The sequence below is a fragment of the Mugil cephalus genome, chromosome 9, assembly GCF_022458985.1.
Source record: "Mugil cephalus isolate CIBA_MC_2020 chromosome 9, CIBA_Mcephalus_1.1, whole genome shotgun sequence".
Lineage (NCBI taxonomy): Eukaryota > Metazoa > Chordata > Actinopteri > Mugiliformes > Mugilidae > Mugil > Mugil cephalus.
The window spans coordinates 3,527,195-3,548,147 of record NC_061778.1 but is presented as its reverse complement, the minus strand read 5'-3'; the positions used below and the strand labels follow the sequence as shown (position 1 = coordinate 3,548,147).

The 20,953-nt window shown below is 40.7% G+C and overlaps 1 protein-coding gene across 1 annotated transcript in view; it reads left to right on the top strand.

Annotated features, from left to right (window-relative positions):
• The first annotated feature begins 801 nt into the window (after positions 1-801).
• The window catches only part of gpr4 (G protein-coupled receptor 4), a 48,006-nt gene continuing 27,854 nt past the window's right edge, over positions 802-20,953 (top strand). The window contains exon 1 of the mRNA XM_047595030.1: positions 802-936. The gene's annotated coding sequence lies outside the window, so the exon portion shown is untranslated. The remainder of the gene's footprint in view (positions 937-20,953) is intronic.

The following is a 20,953-nucleotide window of genomic DNA, read 5'->3' as shown; positions in this document are numbered from 1 at the left end:
CTATTCCAAACAACCACCACTTCTTATCAGATAAGATTAATATGTATCATCCAGTGAGTGATGGATGATTTGACAAATTACGTCAAGTTAATCATTATTTGGGGGCTCTTGTTTATGCTAATGCTAACTGCTAGCTAAAGCAACGTTAGGTGTTTCAGGGGTGTCCAGTTGCATTTACTACATTACAAATCACAGTGGTTCAACTTAATCCTTGTAATATCTTTGTACGAGAGGCTTCACTTGATAAAGACAGACCAGACTTTGTCCCCTCTGTGTCCTCCTTAGGTCAAACCGTCCATCCAGTGAATGAATAAAGTCCCATCAGCCAACTTTTTAAAACAACGCTCACAGCGTCGGAAAGTGAGTGTATAAGTATATTCTCTCAAATATGCATTTTCCTCATCCATTCCAGCCCAAACAGTCTGTTGAATTATGCTAACTGCCATTTACAGCCTATAGTGTTTGAGATGTTTTTTGCCTCCAGAGTTAAGCCCCGCCCCATAAAAAAAAAACGTCACACTATTTACAAACTTTGAAGGAGTCAATTGGTGTGCTCCCCCCAGCATGAAGGTGAAATGTACTGCGCAATGGATTGGAAGACTTTTAGTGGAGTGTGTCGAATAAACCGATTAAGAAGAGGGAACATGCTGATGTGTGGTTTATGGTAATGTAGGCAAATCAAGACAGAGAGAGAGAGAGAGAGAAAGAGAGAGGGAGAAGGAGAAGGGGCGGAATTGTGCATGAATTGTTCACTCCCCCCTCCGTACCTCCCTCCCTCTCAGTCTACCGGCTGTGGTCGCTCGCTTCACTCCGTCTCTCGCTCGGACCGTCAACGCGTTTCGCCGCGGAGGCTGAATGAATTAAAACGCCCTTTATTTCTGGATACGTGGATCTGTTTCTGGAGCAGCAGGAGACAGGAGAGGAGAGAGTCTGAATGTGAGTAAAGAAAAAAGAAAGAAAAAATGCGTGAAGCGTTTAATGATTCATGCCTTTGCTCTGTCCTTCAACTGTGAAACTGTCACCTGCTCCTGAAAAGTACAAGTCGGCTGTTTGTGCTGCAGGGACGTTTTAGCTCAGAGGTTCCATATTTTGCACTCATCTATCTATCTATCTATCTATCTATCTATCTATCTATCTATCTATCTATCTATCTTGGAGCTCTTATTGCACATGACAAACTGCTAGAGTGATTTTTTTAGACATCGAGTAAAATACAGATGTAATCAGGGAGCTCCTCTCTGAACTAGTCAGTTTGGATCTGACCTGACTCTGTCAGATGCATTTAGCTCCTCATTAACTTGTTGCAAACCCAAAGTCAAACTGCATTAGCAGATGAAAAACAGGCTGATCTTAACAGTAGTTGCAGCAGCCTCCCGTGTCCCTGCCGCAGCAGCAGCAGCAGCAGCAGCTCCAGGGGTATTGACTGTAGGCAATTAATAAATCATGAGGCCGAACAATTAAATCTACTGTTTGTGTCAGTGAAGCTCTTCAGCTGTGTGCTGCTCTGTGCATGGATCATGCACCGTTTTTCTTTAGATGGGAGAGCGATGGAGCAGAACACCTTTGAGTGTCCTGTAGTTCACTGTGAACCACTTCACTGGCATCTCTCTGCATCCAGTTGAACTTTAAAGACTTGCCCACCCATTTATCGCCCACATTTAGTAGAAATTTTGGCTTTTAGTCAGTTTGCAAAAGGCGTCTGTTCGTATTAATTCTTAACTTCTGCCAATAAGAGTTCAGTTCTTGAGCCTCATTCTGTCAGAGAAAGGCTGGAAAAGATCACCTCGTTCTGAGAAAGTAGTGGATTAATATTTGATGTACCTCCTTTTTTTTTCTTTTTGCATCTTAAGCCGATGATAAATACAACTGTCACAGGAAGGAAGCTGTAGGTTTAAAAGCTGAACTAGAACTACCGGCTACCGGCTGCCAGAGACACATTGATTAAATGAATTAAAAGATACGGATTTGTGAGAAAGTTTGGATTTGAACGATATTTTCTTTACTATCAGTGCCCTATATCTTTTTAATGCTCATGTCCAGAAGGAGGAAATGGAAAGAAAATGCATCACGCTGAGCTTTAAGGATGAAATCAAATCATGGATTACTGATGGCTGTGAATGCCGCCCTAGACATTTTTTGAAGGTTTAGAAACAACACTGGCTTTTTTTTCTTCTTCTCAGATTTGACCAAGAAAACGTAAAGAAAAAATAAGCTGTGAACAGCTCCAGCTTTGAATTCCCCACTTGTGAACTTTTTGTTAAGCTGGCGAGCAGATGATCCACCTCAGGCAGAGACGATTTCTCAGCAAGCATCGTGATTCACTGAGCTGCAGGGAAATAGACGTTAGTGGACTTTCTAGTAACACGTCAACACAAAGCCTCCTTCAGAATTCCTCTTGTCTACTCAAGCCGGTGTAATACACAAATCAATACTCATTTTCTCTCTCGCTCTCTTTTCACCCACTGTGAAAATGGACCCGCTCGTCCGTCAGTTTGTCTTTCTTTTACTTCATCCTTTCCTCCTTTTCTCTTCAGCTTTCAACTTAAAATATATGTATAGAAAAAAACAAGCAGTCTCCAGTCTCGACCGGATTTAATTTACCTTTACTCCTTTTCCTAAATCTCTTGTGTTGATGTATTTCCGACCTCTTTGGAAAGCTAATCTGCGGCGTTTATCTCTGACCTTGAGGATGCAGGAGGATGACTGTGGTTAGCTGAGAGCCCCAGCTTTACTCACCTGCTCAGTTTTGCTTTCGCTTGTGTACACCACCACCTCCTCCTGCTCCTTCCCCCTCGGCCCAGACAGATCCCTCTCCTCCCTAAGAAGTCAGGCGGTGCTGTGACCTTTAGGGGAACATTTTAGCTTAACTCAGAACAGTGCATCACTGTCCGTTGGTAGCGAAGAATGTCATTATATAGACGAAACCAGACATTTAACAAACAACTTTGTGTCGTTCTGGTTTTTAAAGCAGTTTTACATCCATTATCTAGCCTCACATCATCCTTCACTCATCCTGTGACATTCACCATCTAATAAATGGATTTCAACAATTGGGTTAGAAAAGGTGAGTCAAAGATGGGAGATAAAACAAGAAGAAAAAACTGGCAAGAGAAGGCAGGAGACGGTGAATTTAAATGACAGGATGGAGACAAAAGAAAGGGGCAGAGGGGAGAGGAGGAGAGAAAAAAAAGCAGATGATGGATGGATGGCTGATGACAGGAGGATAAAAAAAGGAGCTTCGGAGGAGGCTGAATGTGAAAGAGATAGCAGAGGTGGTGTAATTGCTCTCCAGAGGAGTTCTGATAAGCAGCACTTAAGAGCCTGTGCGGTTAGGTAATCACTGTGATTAGCTGCTACAGCGGCAGAGACGACATCAACGGCGAGCCCGACTGGAGGATCGACCCTCACTGCATTCGCATTATACTCTAACGTAGCTCTGAGCTCATGTGAGGCGGTGGAGTCAGGGAAAAGTTTCTGTGGGGAGAGTCTACGGGCTGCAGCGCGACACAAACGTTGTGTTGAATCTGTCCTCTGCCACTTGGAGGCAGTGTTAAAAATGAGTGGATGAGACCACTTCTGTTTGTGACTGCGCTCTCGTTGGTCCTCAGCTCTGTCCTGGCTTCAGAAAAGATCGGACAAAGGACGTCTTTGTAGTTGAGTGAAACCAGGTTTTATACGGAGCCATTTTCTGTACCTCTCTCTACGATTCTGAAACGTTCAGGTTGACTTACCTGCACTACCTGCGACAATCTACCTGCAGGTGCATAAAATCTACTACTTTTCCATCTGCACATGACAACACCTGCATAACTAGAGCGGCACACTGTTTAGAAGTGATGGGATTACTGATATGTTCATAAGAGGTGAGAGAAACCAGGTGACTTTTTTTCAATCAGCACATTTCAGAATCAGATCTGTCGCAGTGATGCATGATTTACAACAGGGGCCTTTAATGTTTTTCAGGCCGAGGACCCCAAACTGATGGAGAGATTAAGTAGGGATTTCCTACCTACTATATGTTACTATATGTGTTCTATATTAAACTTGGCCTAGTGCTATTTATAAATGTACAATATTATCATAATTTTGCATTTAATATTAGTAGGTTAGGTTCAGATATTTTTTTTTATTTCAAATGTACAGAGGTAGGGAGGCTGTGCAACATAAACATACACATAACTATATAGATACAGTATATATGAAATTATTAAACTTATTTTGGCCTCAGACTAATGTGATCAAGCTGCACTGTTAGCTTCTCTAGCTTCTGGATTTCACCTGGGGACTGAGCAGACTCTTGGCCAATTGCGGGGAACCTGCCAGAGTCAGCTTGTAATATGCGTCCTCCTGATTGGCTTAGCAGCGAAAGGGGGCGGGGCCTACTGTGATCTGGAAGCTTATATTGACAGGTCTAGTGTGGCATTTCGTGTGCTGTTGAGACAGCTCCTGTGTTGCTGAGTGAAGTGATGACTGAAAGATAACGTCTTCTGACTCCATTTATCCCTTTACTAAAATGTATTGGATTCATATTAATGTGTGTTGAAAGTAGTTTAAATTTATGGGGGAACATTACCCCCTGTTGAAGACCTATGGTTTAAACGTCTGCGTCAATATGAGTGCGTAGCTACAGTGACAGAATGTACTCGCAAGGTAGTGGCTCGTTTCAACTTTAGTATTTCCTGCTGCTTCTCCATGTCTGTAACTTTCAAATGGTTTGTTCTGGATCAATAAACAAAGAGGAGGTTCGATGCGTAGATTACGGTTGTCTCTGTCCTGTCTCTTTACTCATCAGTTTTTTAGTCGCTCTGTTGGAATCTGGTCAGACCAGGTCAGTCAGATAGTTTTAATGTGCTTCACGTAATGAAGAGAAGAATAAGAGCGATGCAGTGATACACATCATCATATAATAATCTAAGCACAGTGAAGTTGAATCTCTGGTTGGTTTTAGAGCTGGTTAATTGTGAGTGGAGTTTTTTTTTTCTTTTTCTCTGTATTGGCAGAAACAAACCCCACAATTAAATCTGAATTAGAAATACTTTATTAATCCCCAGGGGTACATCACAGCTACTCCAATAAACAAAAATGCAGAAAAAACGAATTATAATATATGAAAGAAGGAAGAATGAGAAGATACAAAACAATATATACCCCAAATATAATATAAGTACGAATTTAAGATACAAATCACTGTTAGATATGCTCTGTATTTATTTCACACAACAACTTATTAACAGCATGTCACCAGACTACACCAGGATGTAAGAGAGCAGCAAAATACTCAGAAATCGGTACAATAAATTAAGTAAAAGATCTTACAAAGGGTAAAAAGTGAAAAATATACAACTGATACTAAATAAATGAGCATTTTAGAGACAGAGGACCTGTTAGCGATGCATGATGTGCTGGATGCAATCCGATCGACACTTTATCCCGACACCAAGATCAAGGTTATTTTATTGGTTTAACTGGACAAATGGATTTAGCTGCAAGAAACGCCAGCCTTCCAGCTGTAATTGGATAATTGCTCTGCAGATAAGAGGTGTCGATTCAGGTTTCTTAATTAGAGGGATGACTCATGAGTTAGTGAAGGCGAGTCACATCTACACATCTTCCCACTCTCCAGCGCGCTGAGAAAACGTAGCTCCCTGGTTTGTTTCGCTGCCGGCCCCTGAGCAGAGAGTTTGTATGTCGAGCCCGTGCGTTTTTGTTGTGGGCGCCCGCTTTTGTTTTCCCCGAGTCAAGGGCTCATTTGCATCAGCAACACCGCCTCCTGCCAATCTCTGCTTTGTTGGTTGTCATGGTGATTAGACAATTATTTGTTGTATCTAAAACCTGTTACTTCACAGTAAAGCAGAAAAACTGAACTTTTCTGTTTGACTACTTGCCGTCTTCGTCCTGGTGCTTCCTGGTTGATGGACATAATTAATAGTTTAAATAGTGGCGTTAGTCACTTTCCACTGAGTAACAGTGAAGCAGAAAGTTATTTTCTTGTTATAAATAAAATTAAAGTGAGTTACTAATTCTTGAACTGTCATCATTACACCGTGGCTAAATTTAACGGGTTCTGTGTAACTGGAAATAATTATAGCTGTATCAGCTGAGCCACAAGGCTAAAATTAGCGGTCACATATTTCTGTGCAGAATCATCACCGACTGCAAAATTAAGCAAACAGCTTCTAAAACTAGCAGTTTGTTTAGATGTGTGTAACTTAACAGTTGTATGCCGAAGCTGCAATTTTTAACAAGTTGGAAAACTGGTTGGTGGTTCCTCTTTTTCTTCGGTGTGGCTAAGATGACGGTCATTGACTAAGAGACTTCCAGGTCTTTGTGCCACCTGGGTACTTATAGCCCAGAGCTTCGTGATGCGTTCAAAATCCCAAATGTGTGCACCACATGTATAAAGATGGACAGCAGAACTTCTCCTCTGAAGTGAATTCAAAGGAAGTAGAGCTCCCCGTGGTGACTGGCTGCAGTATAGTTCATAAGCTCCACCTCCTCCATGTCAGTAAGTGGGACTTGGACTGAACTAAAATACGCATCAAATAATCATTTAATTAATATAATGCTGCTGCATACATAAGTGTCCATTTTTTCAGGTAAGTTTTGTTTTAGTTCTTTATTTGACACTTTAGGAAAAGGATGTGACATCATGATGACTTACAGTTGCCATGGCCACGGCTCTGTGAAGCGTTCCCATGAGAGTTGGAATAAACAAATGAATAAATACAGTGCATAAGCCGACATTTCTTTGTAACTGTTGGAGGTAGAGCAGAGCGCAGTATTAATTAAAGGAAAACGAGAGAAAGTCTGGAGAAAAGAGTGGGCGGGGCATCGACTGCAAAGTTGCAACATGGCGCTGCCCGTTTTCCTGGTAAACTAGCATCAGTTTGTCCATGGCAAGTGGAAAAAAAGTTGACCATATTTATATACAGTTAAGGGCATGGACAGAAAAACACAATTCGCGATACGGCACTGGACAAATAAGTGGAGACATTCAACTCTGCCAGGTTTAAACTAAACTCCTGTTTTCTTGGTGTTGTTCAGTTGCTTTGCTTTTTCCAGTTACAGTTTTAAAGTTTTTTTCCCCCAGAAAGTTTAACACATCATTCTTATTATTTTAACGTTAAATTGTTTGTCCTCTATAAAAACACATGGTTATGGCTGATTCAGTCTTTAGTAGTTCCCACTTAGTCTAGACAGCCACACAACATGTAGACAAAGAGACACAATTTAAAATGTACTCAGCTTAGGCCGCTTTTAACAGAGTCATGGCACCAAGAACCAGACCCAACTTTTTGTGATTTGGCCCATCGATCCATGAAAGAACACTCTCCTGGTGGATTCAGAGTGTTTCTGTTTACGCCAAGGCTGCCGCAGTGGAAGGTAGTTGTTTCTAGCTGTTAATGGAAATGGAAAGAAAGGCATCAACAAACTTTCGAGGCCTTCCTGGAACACTGCAGCGAGAGTCTAGCGCTGCATCGCATTGGAGCGCATCTCTGTGTGTCGATGACTCGATGCGGCCGATTTCCCGCGCACTGAGAGGGAGGTTTAAACAAAAGGAGAGGACAAAAGATGGGAGAGAGTGGGACTCGCAGATAAGAGGTGTGTTACACTCTTTGTGTGTGTGTGTGTGTGTTCGTGTCTAACAGGGCGAACAGTGTTTACGGACAGACAGGAGTGACCTCATCACGCTCTGGCGTCAGACACACACACATGTTTGAACAGCTGTCCTTGTGAGGGCATTCAGAATTTTAATAAAGTTTCAGGTAACGATTCCTCTCGTTGTGCACAAAGAAAATAATTATGAACAACTGGATCTTTTCAAAATAATCAGGAGGATTATGTTGAAATTTGAAAATTATTTAAGGTCATTATGATGTACATATTGTACATGTCTTTTCTTCTTCTTGATACTCATTTAGACCAGAGGTCTTCAATGTTTTTCAGGCCAAGGACCCCAAACTGATGGAGAGATTAATTATGGACCCCCTACCTACTATTTGTGTTCTATATTATCATTTTGCATTAAGTGTTAAATTTTTTTTAAAATCAAATAAAAAAAAAATATACAAAAAATGTTGAATCAACCAAAGACCCTGTAGGGATTGCGCCCCCCCTGTTGAAAACCTATGTTTTAGATGTTGCATATGAAACTTGTCTTGTGTTTTCTTGTTTTATTTTGCTGAATCTATGTCTGCGCTTGTTTGTTTTGTGCATATATAAAAGTAAATGGGGGGGGAAAAAGTGAGGACATTCATTGACCTAATTCTTTCCCTAGCCCTAACGCTGATATGATATACACTAAAACCAAGTCTCAACATTAAAATAGCCTTAGAAAGAAGTGAGGACACTTTGCACAAATGTCCTCACTTTGATGGTGTAAAAACTCAGACTGGTCCTCGTAAAGATAGCTGTACATGTGCACACACACACACACACACACACACACACACAGACGTCTCCGCTGTGCAGACTGCAGCACCTGTGGCCATGCAGCATGAGAGCAGTTTCAGCGGGTCGATACTTCCTCTCCATGTTTGTCCTCCTCTTTTCTCTCCCATTAAAGCTCCACCTCTCCTTCTTCTTCTTCTTCACTCTCCCCATCTCCATCCACCACGCTTGTCTCTTTTCCTGTCCTCTTCTTTCCACCTCCTCCTCCTCCTCTTCTTCTTCTTTAGCTAATGATGTGTTTTGCCCGGATAAGAGGGTTAGGATATCTTTTCCATCTCTCTCGCATTAGCATCTCTTTCCAGTTCTCTTAACTCTTCCACCCCTCGGTACTGTGTTCGATGCAAATGAGCTTTGAAGGCCGGACTGTGTGAGGACTGTGTGCTGTCACAGGCGTAGAGATAAAGGAGCGTTACTTTGTATAAAAACACAAATTAGATCCTTTAAAGTTCAAGCCAATTGTCGTTTTCGGTCCTTTCCTCTTCATTTCTCCTCTCTAGTTGAGTACATGAGCCAAGTGCAAGTGAGCGGAGTGACACGACGTCTGCGTACGTCTGCTCTAATTGAGGCGATAAAATCGGGATGACTCATTAAAAGCTCGTTGAGGAAGCTGTTAAAGATACTCAAAGTGTATTTGGATGAAACGTGAAACACAGAATCCAGACGTAACTCTCTCCGAGGCTAAATATGGAGTCATTTAAGAACCTCCACCACACGTCACAGGAAGCTAATTTAGCTAATGACGTTATTATCTGACATTATAGGAACTTATGATTTTTCAATGGGAGATAATTTTTTTTTGTAAGCAAACACCCAGTGAGTATAATAATATGATCTGTTAGGTATCTTTTGGTTTTATAGATTCACTGTCTACATCCATCTTTTATATACAGAACATTTAGTCATAATAACTCATCTGGAGCAGTGTCAAGGTCCAGCACTTATTTTATTTTATCTCTAATCATTAAAAGACATAAGTATATACAGTTTAATCCACTGAAGTCTTTAGGTCTATTTTGGGGGGCTGAAAGTGTCCTTTAGCACCTCAAAATGGTGTTTTATTCAAAAATGCTGACAAATCCAAAAAAACATGCAAAATATGACTAAATATGAGTTTAAATAAATAATTCTATATGTCCACTTAAATATGATCATATACGAATTTCCCTTCACTTCATAGTTTCAGGTAGAGTCAAGTCCCTTCAGTGCAAGTAATTAGGTAATATTTTCAGGGCTTTGCAACCATTTTAGTCACATGTGTAATCTGTGCGACTTCAAAATATCTGAGAGCAAACAAATTATCGTGTTGTGAGTTAAGTCATGCCTCTATGTTGATCAGTTATTAATAGTTACTGTCGGAGCTTGTGTCTGTTGTTGAAATGTGTGGGCACAGCCGCAGCTGGAGCTGGAGTTCGGTTGCAACTGTTGAAAACCGCATTGATGTTGATCTTTATATTAACTTTTCACACTGGAGGCTCTGCAGCCGACATCCTCCCAGCCCCCCCCATGAACTAATGCACTTATCTCACATTTGCTATGTGAACATTTGTTTTTTTATGTGCATACTCAGCTTAAAACTGAGATAAGCTTGATGTTCATATGCTTAAAACATAAGAATATTAACTTAAAGAGGCTGAAATAATTTAGTTAACAGTTAGATGTCCGTTAATGTGAAATATCCATTAAATGTCTACATTGTAGTTTCTATAGGCAGAGTCTGTCATTCCAGGAATAGACAGGCCCGTTAGTGGAATTTCTTTTTATTGTTAATAGCAACACACATTCCCCCAAAAGGTTATTGTTAAAAAGTTTTTCTTTATACCCCTGAATCTCCCACTTTTGTGTTTTTTTCCCCTAGGCAGCATTAACAAGACATGCTTGACTTCTGTGGGCAGATCAGGAGGTGGTGAAAAGTTAAACTGCAATTACGGAAAAGGTCTAATAATAATAATAATAATAATAATAATAATAATAATAATAACAACAATAATAATAATAATTCTGAGGATAGTGATGAGTTCCACTTAGTTTTTCCACCATTGCAATCCTCTGAACATCTAAAACATAATCCGTTTTCTCGATGAATGCTTCCTCCACTTATTTCTAATTCGCTGAACAGTGGTAGGAGGCAGGTCTAAGAATGCTCACCGTCCTTAGCTTGATGGCCTGGGGGCTTTAGCTACAGCAAAGACGACAATATAAGCTTTTAATTAGGTTCAAAATACTGTATTCTATTCACAATGAGATCCATTTTGAGTTTATATAATCTATTGTGATTCCCGTTCTGCAGACAGGAGAGTTTGAGTGTTTTTCTTTTCCTGTTGTAGTCTTTCCCTGATCCTGTAGACAACTGCATAAACACATTGCAAACAACTTGCATCATGCTGCATTTGCTGGGATGGATGTAACATGTAAATTGGCAAGAAGAATCTGCATATCTGTTCAAATTACTGCAGTCTTGTGTAAATGTGTCCAAATATGGTCAGATCTAAATTACAACTAAGAATAAACTAGTAATTTTAAATACCTCAGACAAATTACCTTAATCCTTGTTCATACCAAATACATCCTTCAGGCATTCACAGTAAATTGCAGACAATTACAGCAAAAGTCCAGTATGTCAACCCACAGACTAATGACTTCAGTGAGAGCTGAGTCAGAGCATGGGTCGAATCCCTGGACGCGTGGGTTAGAGCTTCTCAAAGTAAAAGGAGAAGATCTCAGAGGACGTAACAGAAAGAAATGGAGATTTACATAAAGCTGGAAACGTTTTGGAAGCACGGTTTGACAAAAAGTCTATAAATGGAGAAGATTTATTTCTGTAGCCACTCACTCCTGAAGAGACCAAGATGACCCTGCGGTGAACTATGAGATTAAAAGGTCTTAAGGTAAATCACTGGGGCTGATCAGTATCTCTGTTCCTGAGGCACAGACTCAGGAACACAACCTCGTGATGAATGAGGCGATGAAGCTCCTGCTCTCTAAAAACAGACGTCATTGATCTCCAAAACAATACAGACAAACTGTGTTCTGGACTGATATAAACTGCAAGTCTGTGTAGTTTCATGGATCAGCCACAGCATTATGACCACTGACAGAAGAAGTAAATAATATTGAGCTTCTAGTGACAATTCAGTGTTCTGCAGGGAAACATTTAGACCTGGCATTCTTTGGTGTGGATGTTACTTAGACATGTAGCACCCACCTAGACCAGACCAGACACCCCCACCCCATAGAAATGACATGGCAGCAGGATTCAGCCTGACACAGACGCACACACACAAAAACATATTAGGAACAACTAATAAATACATGGTTGACCTGGCCTCCAAATTCACTAGATCCCAAACTGATCAAGTATCTGCAGGACAAGCCCCCCCACCAACAACATTCAGTGCATTTACATGCATAGCCTAATAAAGCTGTGCTCGAAAATCAACTTTCTGAATGTGGTCCTTGTTCCAGTTTACATGCAACAGAGAAAGTCGAATAACTGACGGGAACAAGTCCTCCTCCTCCACACTAGGTGGCGATATGAGTCTCATGGTTAATACCATGTTAATGCAGCCCCCTTTCCCGTTGACCTATTACATTTTTTAATCTCATACGTAATGTGCACACTACTTACGGTTCAAATAAGATGGCGCTATCCCTCAGGTGGTTCTTGGATGTTTTTGTTCATTCGCTGGTCATTCGCCGGCATATATGGTGGAGAAACTTGATTTCCAGTCATATTAACTAATCTAATAATCATATGAGGAGATTTTAGTCAGAGTAACGTATTTACATGCGCTTAAATTGTCCAGTTAAAGTCAGATTAAGGCAGTAATTAGTTTTTTTTTCATGTGCATGTAAACGTACTGATTGTGTTACCAGACACCACAGCTGTTTCCCAGCTTGGAGAGTCGTCGTTTAGAATTATCGTTTATCAAGATTTCTTTGAGGATAATGTCTCTGAGTGAAGCTCAGTAGAAGGATCAGATCACATTTCAGGACCAATTAATACAGAAAATCAATCCAAAACTAATTCAAGGCTTCATGCCACACAAATGCAGCAAAATGGACATTTTCGGCACACAACATGATTTCAGTTCTTGCAATGAAAAATATGATTTGAAAAAAATTTAAACCTTTTTTTCTATATAACTTTTTGTATACTATTAAGAATAGTCTTAGATCTTAATGGTGGTCCACATGCGACTGTATGCATCTGCATTACAGATAAATAAAACATAAGATCATTTTTACTCGTATTGTTTTTTCATCTGGCCTCTGTGCAGTAAGAGCACTGGAGTTTATTTGCTGCACAACAACAACATCTACACAACCAGGAACTAAACTGAGACGACCTCTGAAACAAACCACAAACGACATGTGTTTCTTTTTGATGGTTGATTTAAGAGCAGAGCAGAAATGATAATACTGGAGTCGGATTTTTTTTGGTTTTCATCGCAGCTGTTTGTTATTTTCAATACATTCATCTCCGTGTCTGTTCTGTTTGGTCGCATTATGCTGATTGTTTGCACCTGTACCTTTGTTTATAATGTCAGTGGATTTAATGTTCTGGTACCGGAGGCCAAACAAAGACAGTATGTGACGTAGTTAGTGTTGGAGCAGTTTGTCAGCCAAAGATCTTTATCATATTTCTGTGTTTTTGATGCAGCACATCCAAACATCGCCCCTAAATTATATCATTTTTAAATTCAGGATCAGTAACTAACATTATGTTTTTCATGTTTTTGTGGATTCAGAATTAAATAAATCTTAATGTTCAAATTGTGCAACTTTAAATAGTAATCTGTGTGCAGTGTTATCGTAATTTTAACACCTAAAGGCGCTATCTACATTGATCAGCCACAACATTATGACCATTGACAGGAGAAGTGATCAATGTTGACCATTTTGTGGCAGTTGCATGTTCTGCTGGGAAACGTTAGAACCTTACATTCATGCGGACGTTACTTAGACACGTAGCACCCACTTACACCAGACCAGACGCCCCCCACACCCATAGCAACACACAAACACACAAAACTAAAAAATCATAATATTATGTCTGATCAATATATATGACTAATGCACACAGGATATACCAACTTTATTATGTTAATTTCTTTATAAACCACTTTGTCACACTTGTTACATTTATAAATCTTGACAAGATTAGTGGTGATTTGGATATCAAACTTACATTTGCATCTACGCTTCTGTATCAGTCAGAGTTTTATTGAACCCACTCTCAAATATTTATAACCCACTTGAGAGGAAAAGGCCGTGTCCACACGTCACTCAGCACGATTAACCAGAATAGAGTTAACCAATCAGAGGAGAAGAGCCAAAACAGGAAGTAGCACAGGAAGCAGCCACATCCTGGCAACATGCCAGTGTACACACTCACACATACACACACAAATACGCACACTGTTGTTGTTAAGCTAGCAAACTCACTTTAGCTGTTACTACTTCGACCTTAATACCAGAATCATGTCCTCTGCAGGTCTAAGCCGCATTAATACACAAACGCTCATGACGTGGTTCTAAGTTAAATAATAAAATGTAATCACATCAATAAAAAAACTTTCTTTCCGAGCATTTTACACATAATCTCTTTTCTTTCTCTTCTTGTTAAAATTTTCACATATTTAAGCTCAGTTTTTAAGCTTCAGGCTGGGCTCAATTTGTGAATTAACTTATTCTTGTTTATTTGTGTGTCAAAATAAACCACTGGAGCGCGAGACATTTGCTTGAATCAGGTTTAGCTTGAAGGTGCGATGGTTGTGATTGTCAAGGTTAGAAAGAGGGGCTTTATTATGTAAACGTCCTGTCCTCATGAAGATGGAGAGACAAACGTGTGTGTGTGTAGTGTTGGTCGACCACAGCTTCTGCCCTGCCTCCTACACACACCCATACCTTCGACTCGACAGAAATCCACCCCCCACGCCCACACACAGAGCCCCGGTGGGATTAGTCTGGCGTTCTGCCCTCAGAAGTGAGTGGAGGTTGTTTTCTGCGGCCCGACATCGAAACTGCTGACACCTCCACATCCAGACCTCCACTGGAATATCATTTGTCTGAGGTGCAGGGAGCAGTCAGGGACTTAGTGCACAAATCACCGTGTCACAGCGACGCGCTGCAAAACACCGCAGACACACACACACAGCAGCGAAACGGAGGGTTACATCCAACAAGAAATCCGTATCGAGTAGAGAGGTGGTAGTGGGGGCATCTTTAGGAGAGAAGATGACCTGGTTAAAATCTGGTAATCTCCACATATTGAATGCTGTTCATGAACATTTTGGAGCTCATCCATGGTCTTGGTCTCTTTTGAAAGCCAAGACTCTAAAGTTTCTATCAGAAAAGTCAGGAACACTTTAAGTGATATAGTTCTTGAATAAACAAAGCTGGCACACAGTTAAAAAAAAAATGAAGTTGTTGGGTTCGCCTAATTTTGTTTTTGTTTTGAAAAAGTGTGTTGGTTGTGTCGGCTGAACCCTATAATGACTTTCATATGGACGATTTTCTGTGCCATCAGTTTGAATATAAATTCAAAAATCAACATCAAAAAAAGTTCAACCTCATAAAATTCAACAATAAAAAAATCAACCTAATAAAGTTTAACATAAAAAAATCAACCTCTAAGCTTCAACCTCTTATTTTCAACCACAAACCTTCAACCTCCAAGTTTTAACTACTGAAAAAGCTGGACTTAACTTCCGGGTGAGCAGGGAGAAGCAATCGATCCCCGTCTCTATTCATCCAACATCTAGTTAATCAGGTTACGTTCCGTTGGTCATGAGGCGACAGCAGCACATGGGACAGATCAGCCATGGCCACCAACACGACCGATGGAGCTTCGGAGAGTACTATTTGCGTTCGTGAAATCGTTTAATAGATATTACTCTGATCGAGTAACATTGACGGAAGTATTGAACCAAATCTACACTGAACCTTTAATGAAGTGACGTTATTGCAAACTGCGTTAGAAACTAGCTAGTTACTGGTTGTGACTCTCACGGCACAGAAAAACTTCCATACTTTTGTCAATGAAATCAGAAGAAAATTACACATTGCATCATGCAGCGTTTACTCAAACACAACTTGGGGCTTTTAAGAAGCACCCATCTTTATTTCCTTGGCTTCCAATGGCATTTGATCTGTTTTTATTTTCTCATCTGGTCATTTTGGGAGTTAATAGCTTTTCATTTGTTGACACCGTGATGTTGAGCTGTAACTTACATGTGGAGCTTTTTAATGCAAATGCTCTTTTTTTTAAGGTGCTATATAAATGAAATAAACCTAACTCGTGCACAAAGCTCTGACTGGACATATATGACCCAGTGGAATGTTAAAAAGTTAATATAAAACTGATGCCTCTCAGCAGTATGGTTCTAGGTTTCAATCCATTGGCCGACCGGAGCCTTTCTGTGTGGAGTTTGCATGTTCTCCCTGTGTCTGCGTGGGTTCTCTCCGCTCGCTGTTAGTAAAAGTCCAACCTGTTTACAGAAGTCAAAATATTTTTGTGTTCAGTTGTTTCAGGATCTTTTTTAGCAGGATATTTTGTGCCATTCCTTTGTATTTAGATGATTTCCCAATGATGCATTTATTTATTTATGCATAGTGAGTACAAGAGGTCAGTGGAAACCTATGAGGTAAAGCATTCTAATACCAGGTGTGACCTGCTGTACCGTCCACGTGGATCACCCGAGATGCTGCTCTGAAGCTGTTCGGGGCATATTTTGTTCTAGCTGTAGAAAAAAAAAAAAAAAAGTTGAAATAACAACTCATGATCATGGTCAGAGTGCTTCATAATTCAGTGCAAACATGCACAAAAAAAAGTCAAAAGCCTCTAAAAATTTGATCAGGCGAAGATAAAATTAGCCCCTGAGGGTAAAAACAACAACAATCAAATAAAAAACTGCAGCGGTGCAGCAGGTGCTCGGCTAAAAAACACGGGTCTCATACATCATACCCCGTGTATTGTCTGCAGTGGTAAATAACATGTTAATCATCCAGGTGCACACACACACAACACACAACACACAACAATGTGAAGAGCGCCTCTTTCATTCCTTCTCAGACTCACAGTAACGAGCTCTAGTGATCTGATCAGAGCCAAACGCGTCCAATAAAAGCCGGCGCGGGAAACATCATGGGACAACGCAGCGCTTTTATTGAAGTCATTAATTTTCCCGGCAGGGTGTCAGGTCGAGGCCAGGAGGGCTCTGATACACGGACCGCTGCTCGGCCACCCAAGCATAAAATGAACAAGCAGGATTAACTACCTGCAGCCTTCAACCTGCAGTCGCCCCGTCTCTGTGCTGCAGGCTCCGGACTCCTTCTGTCTGGCCTGTTCAGTTTCCTCACTCTTCTTTGACTTACCTCATTCTCTCTGCTGCATTTCTTCACTTCTTTTCCTTCTTCTTTTTCGCGATGAGTGACAACTTTAGAAATCCCAGAATTTTAGTTGTTTAACCATCTGAGACCCTTTGTCCACATATGGGGACATTTTTGTGGATTCATTCTACAGCCAATCATGGGACAAAAGAGGAAAAAGCACAAAACCTCATCAAAATTTTCAATTGAAACTTGTTTATGCTTATTAACTTTTGTAGTTTGACGTTGAAATTTTGTCAATAGTAACGAGCTACAGCTAATTAGCTCGTTAGTTAGCTAAAGTACTTGTTTGAGGACACTGGGGCTTCATTGTTTGCTATTCTTTTTTAAATTTATAATATAAATATATATATATATATATATATCTTTGGTTGTGGAGGAATTAAAAATGCATAGCAAGCAAAAGCTTGGGTCTCACGAGTTTATGCAACAATTTCAGACAACAGGCTTCTTTATAAATGAACATATTTGCAATCAAGAATCAAGAAATTTTGTTTGCCATCTGTGCATACACACATAGGAACTTCTGTGCAGTCGAGTCAGACACAAAGACACAGGAAAGACACACAATTATATATATAAAAAAGACACATACAACTGTATGACATTTAAAATGTGCATAAAACCTAATATAAAAACAGGGGAAGTGAGGGTTTACCCTTGCATTGCACCATGCTCGGTTATTTTGTGTTGCCTCACTGTGACTGTGTGTGATGACGCTGTCCGCTTGTCTGTGTCTGAGGCTGTATGTGCAGTGTTTGTGTTTGAGCAGGGAGTGAGCTGGATGTAGTTTGTCTATTTGTGTGCTGCGGGTCATGTATGTACTAAATATATATATGATGAAGCATTTTTTTAGCCCCGAAGTCTCTCAGTTCTTCTTTTGTAACGTCAGAGAGAGAGAGAGAGCATGCCGTAACCATGGCAACAGATTTAAAGCTTTTCAATTAACGCTGTGACAGAAGTGATTGATTGATTTGGGTCAAGTACAGAAGCATAGACAGGTCAGTGAGGGTTAGGACGTTGCGGGGCTATTCTCATGCTGACTAAGGTCGGGTGAAGTTTGTGTGTTTGCATGTGTTTTTGTTTATCCATGCAAAATGTGACTCCGTGTGGGTGGTAAAATAGAAACATTAGTGTCCTGCAGAGGGAAACTTTTTGCATTTTTCACCAACCAAAATTTGCATCAGTGCATTTCATTTTTGAGTGTAAACTGTACCTAGTTTGAAGCCCTTAATTCCTGTATTCCTGGAGTGAAGTGGTGTGTGATGCAGTCTCCGCGTAGATATTTGCATCCTGTTGTAGTTTCCTGGGGATGGAATGAATGGAACAACCTGTTACTTCAGAGCTGCACTTTACTACTAACCTTACTACTAACTCCGGTTACAAGAATCCTGTAGAAAGGTCAAATACTCAGAAATCTGAGTCTATGAAACCAACGAGAGGAAATGTGGAAAAGGAAAAGATTTCTAGAGAAACGCCGGCTAATTCATCTCGAACAGACTACACAAAGGATCAAAGCTCCCGTTATTGTGTCCAGTTCACGGTTCAGTGAATATCCTTATCGGGCTCTCTTTGTTTCTTTTTATGGCTTTTTTCTGTTACTGTAAACAGGCTGCTGGTCAGTGGAGCGCCCGTGGATGTAAATGGAACTTTTTCACTGAGTTCATGCTTCCCGGAGCCGAATATAGAACCAGGAAGTGAGACACTTAAAAGTGGGCTAACCTCTCTGAGTGTGTGTTTCTGTGTGTGTGTGTGTTACCCCGTCTGGCACTGCGGCACCTTGAATGCCTCGAATATTTCTCTGAGAGATTCATGGGACGGAAGGAAGGAAGGGGGGGGCAGATTTTAGGCTGTGAACTACGTGGGTTATAAATTTGCAAAGATTTTTTTCAGATCTGTTTAATGAAGCCAAAATATTTTTTGTTCTGTTCCTTCAGGGTCTTTTTTTTTTTATAAGAGGATATTTTCTAATGTTCCTGTGGATTTAAATGGTTTCCAAATGATGCGTTTATTTGCATACCAGAGTGCAGGAGGTCACTGGAGACTCATGAGGTAACGCATTCTGACACCAGGTTTAAACAGGGACATGCACAGAAATGACCGAAAGAGACTAAAATAAAAGACATAACAATTAAAAATATAAGGCAGTTTGTGCAACTTGAAGGGATAAACAGCTGTAGGAGGAAATGCCAAACAAATCACTGAATTAAAACAAAGACAAAATAACATATGGTCTGAAGCTGGTTGCGTCGGGGAACTGCAGAAGTAAATAACAAACATAAGTTCAATCACTTTTAGGCTGTGAACTTTTTTTTATATGAGCTCTGAGGATAGAACTACGAACAAAGTTAAGGAAGGAAAGCAAATGACCCATTTGTATTTTCAAGAAGAACTGCTGAGCTTTTATATTTTACAGCCTGTAGACGACGCCGTGGTGCTGTGGTTAGCGGCGACACCTCACAGCGAGAAGGTTCTGGGTAGGTGTGAGTGTGAATTGTCGTCCTCGCTTCCCTGTAAACCTTCAGAGGACGTGTGGTTACAGAAAATTAATGAATGGATGTCAAACAAGCTCACATCTGTAAAGGTGTGTTTAGTGGAAGCTCAGCCTCTGACTAAGATGTTCTTTGGTCTCCATTATCCTGTCTGAGGTCCGGTGATCTTTCCTCATGTGTATTAACCTTTAAGCTCTTATTTTGAAATTAATTGACATCTAGAAAAAAAAAAACAAAGTCAGGCTGGATTGAACTGAATTCAAAACTGCAAAGCCAATATGAAAAACTAGGCGTTCTCATCTGCGGCTGCACCAACTTCCTGATTAGGGATGGGCATCAAGGTTTTATCTGGTTCATCATTGCTTATCGATACTTTTCGTGACGAATCTTTATGTCCGTGCCCAGGCCGTGGTGACAATGCAACCTGCCATAAAACGAAAGAATACAAAGAGTCATTCACATCACACTCATGTGACCACGAGAAAGACGCGTGGCTTCACTTCTCCAGAAGGGCCTGTAACAGTGCACCTTGCAGCTTACGCAGCACCGTAATTTCAAGCGAGGGCGGCAACATGGTGAAGCATTTGTCGACAACACGCGGCATTAAATACAGAGAGAGTCATGTGTGTTCGACAACCTGTGGTCAACAAGTCTCAGCAGAGCAGAGCTAACGAGGATCCAGGAACCAGTTTTCTGTTTGTTCTCTTACACAAGCTCTTATCTCTTGTCTAGAAACTCAATAAAATAGCTGTTGCTTAAATCATGAACTGTTTCTAGACCAGAAATTCACAGGAGGAATTGATGAGGGGAATCACTGAAGAGTTGGATTGAAAGTCTTATCGATGCCTAGTTTTCCCTAGTTCCCTAGTTAGTCCTGATGCAGAACATCATGTCCGGGTCCATGATGGACGGGGTTAATCAATAGAGAAAACTTTGCCACGCAGACACAGGTGAGGTCCTTTAGCGACGTGACTCAGCTCGGCGGCTGATGACGGGCTGGGAGCTGTTATCATGCGGTGGCGCTCTGTTTTCTCTGCTCTCAGCAGCACTGTCATCCTGTCTAACTAACACGCATTGTGGTGACAGGCGGCGTGTCGGGGCTGCACCGCAGCAGCAACACATCCTGTCCTGATTGTTATTTTCGCTCATGCCGTAGCTGTGTTTGCTGATATGTAGTCGTTAAGATTCATTAGTGACCTGGCCTGGAAGAACTGACTCACTCAGACGTTCTGTTATTTATATGTGTGGGATTGTCACAATTTCTTCTGCAACTTTGCCATTAAACGTCCTGGTGCTGACACAGATTACATACCAATCAAACTGGGTTGGTTAAAATATATGTTATATATATTGTTCTGGTCTCTAGATCAGGGGTCTTCAATGTTTTTCAGGCCAAGGACCCAAAACTGAAGGAGAGATTAAGTAGGGACCCCCTACCTACTATATGGATTTATAAATGTACATTATTATTATATTTGCATTTAATTTTAAGCTATTCCTTATCCCTTTACTAAAATATATTGGATTCATGTTTCTTAATTTTAAGAAACTTCAATTTGTGGGGGAAAATTAAAAAAAAGAAATATAGAAAAATGACCCCCTGGGGGTCACGGACCCCC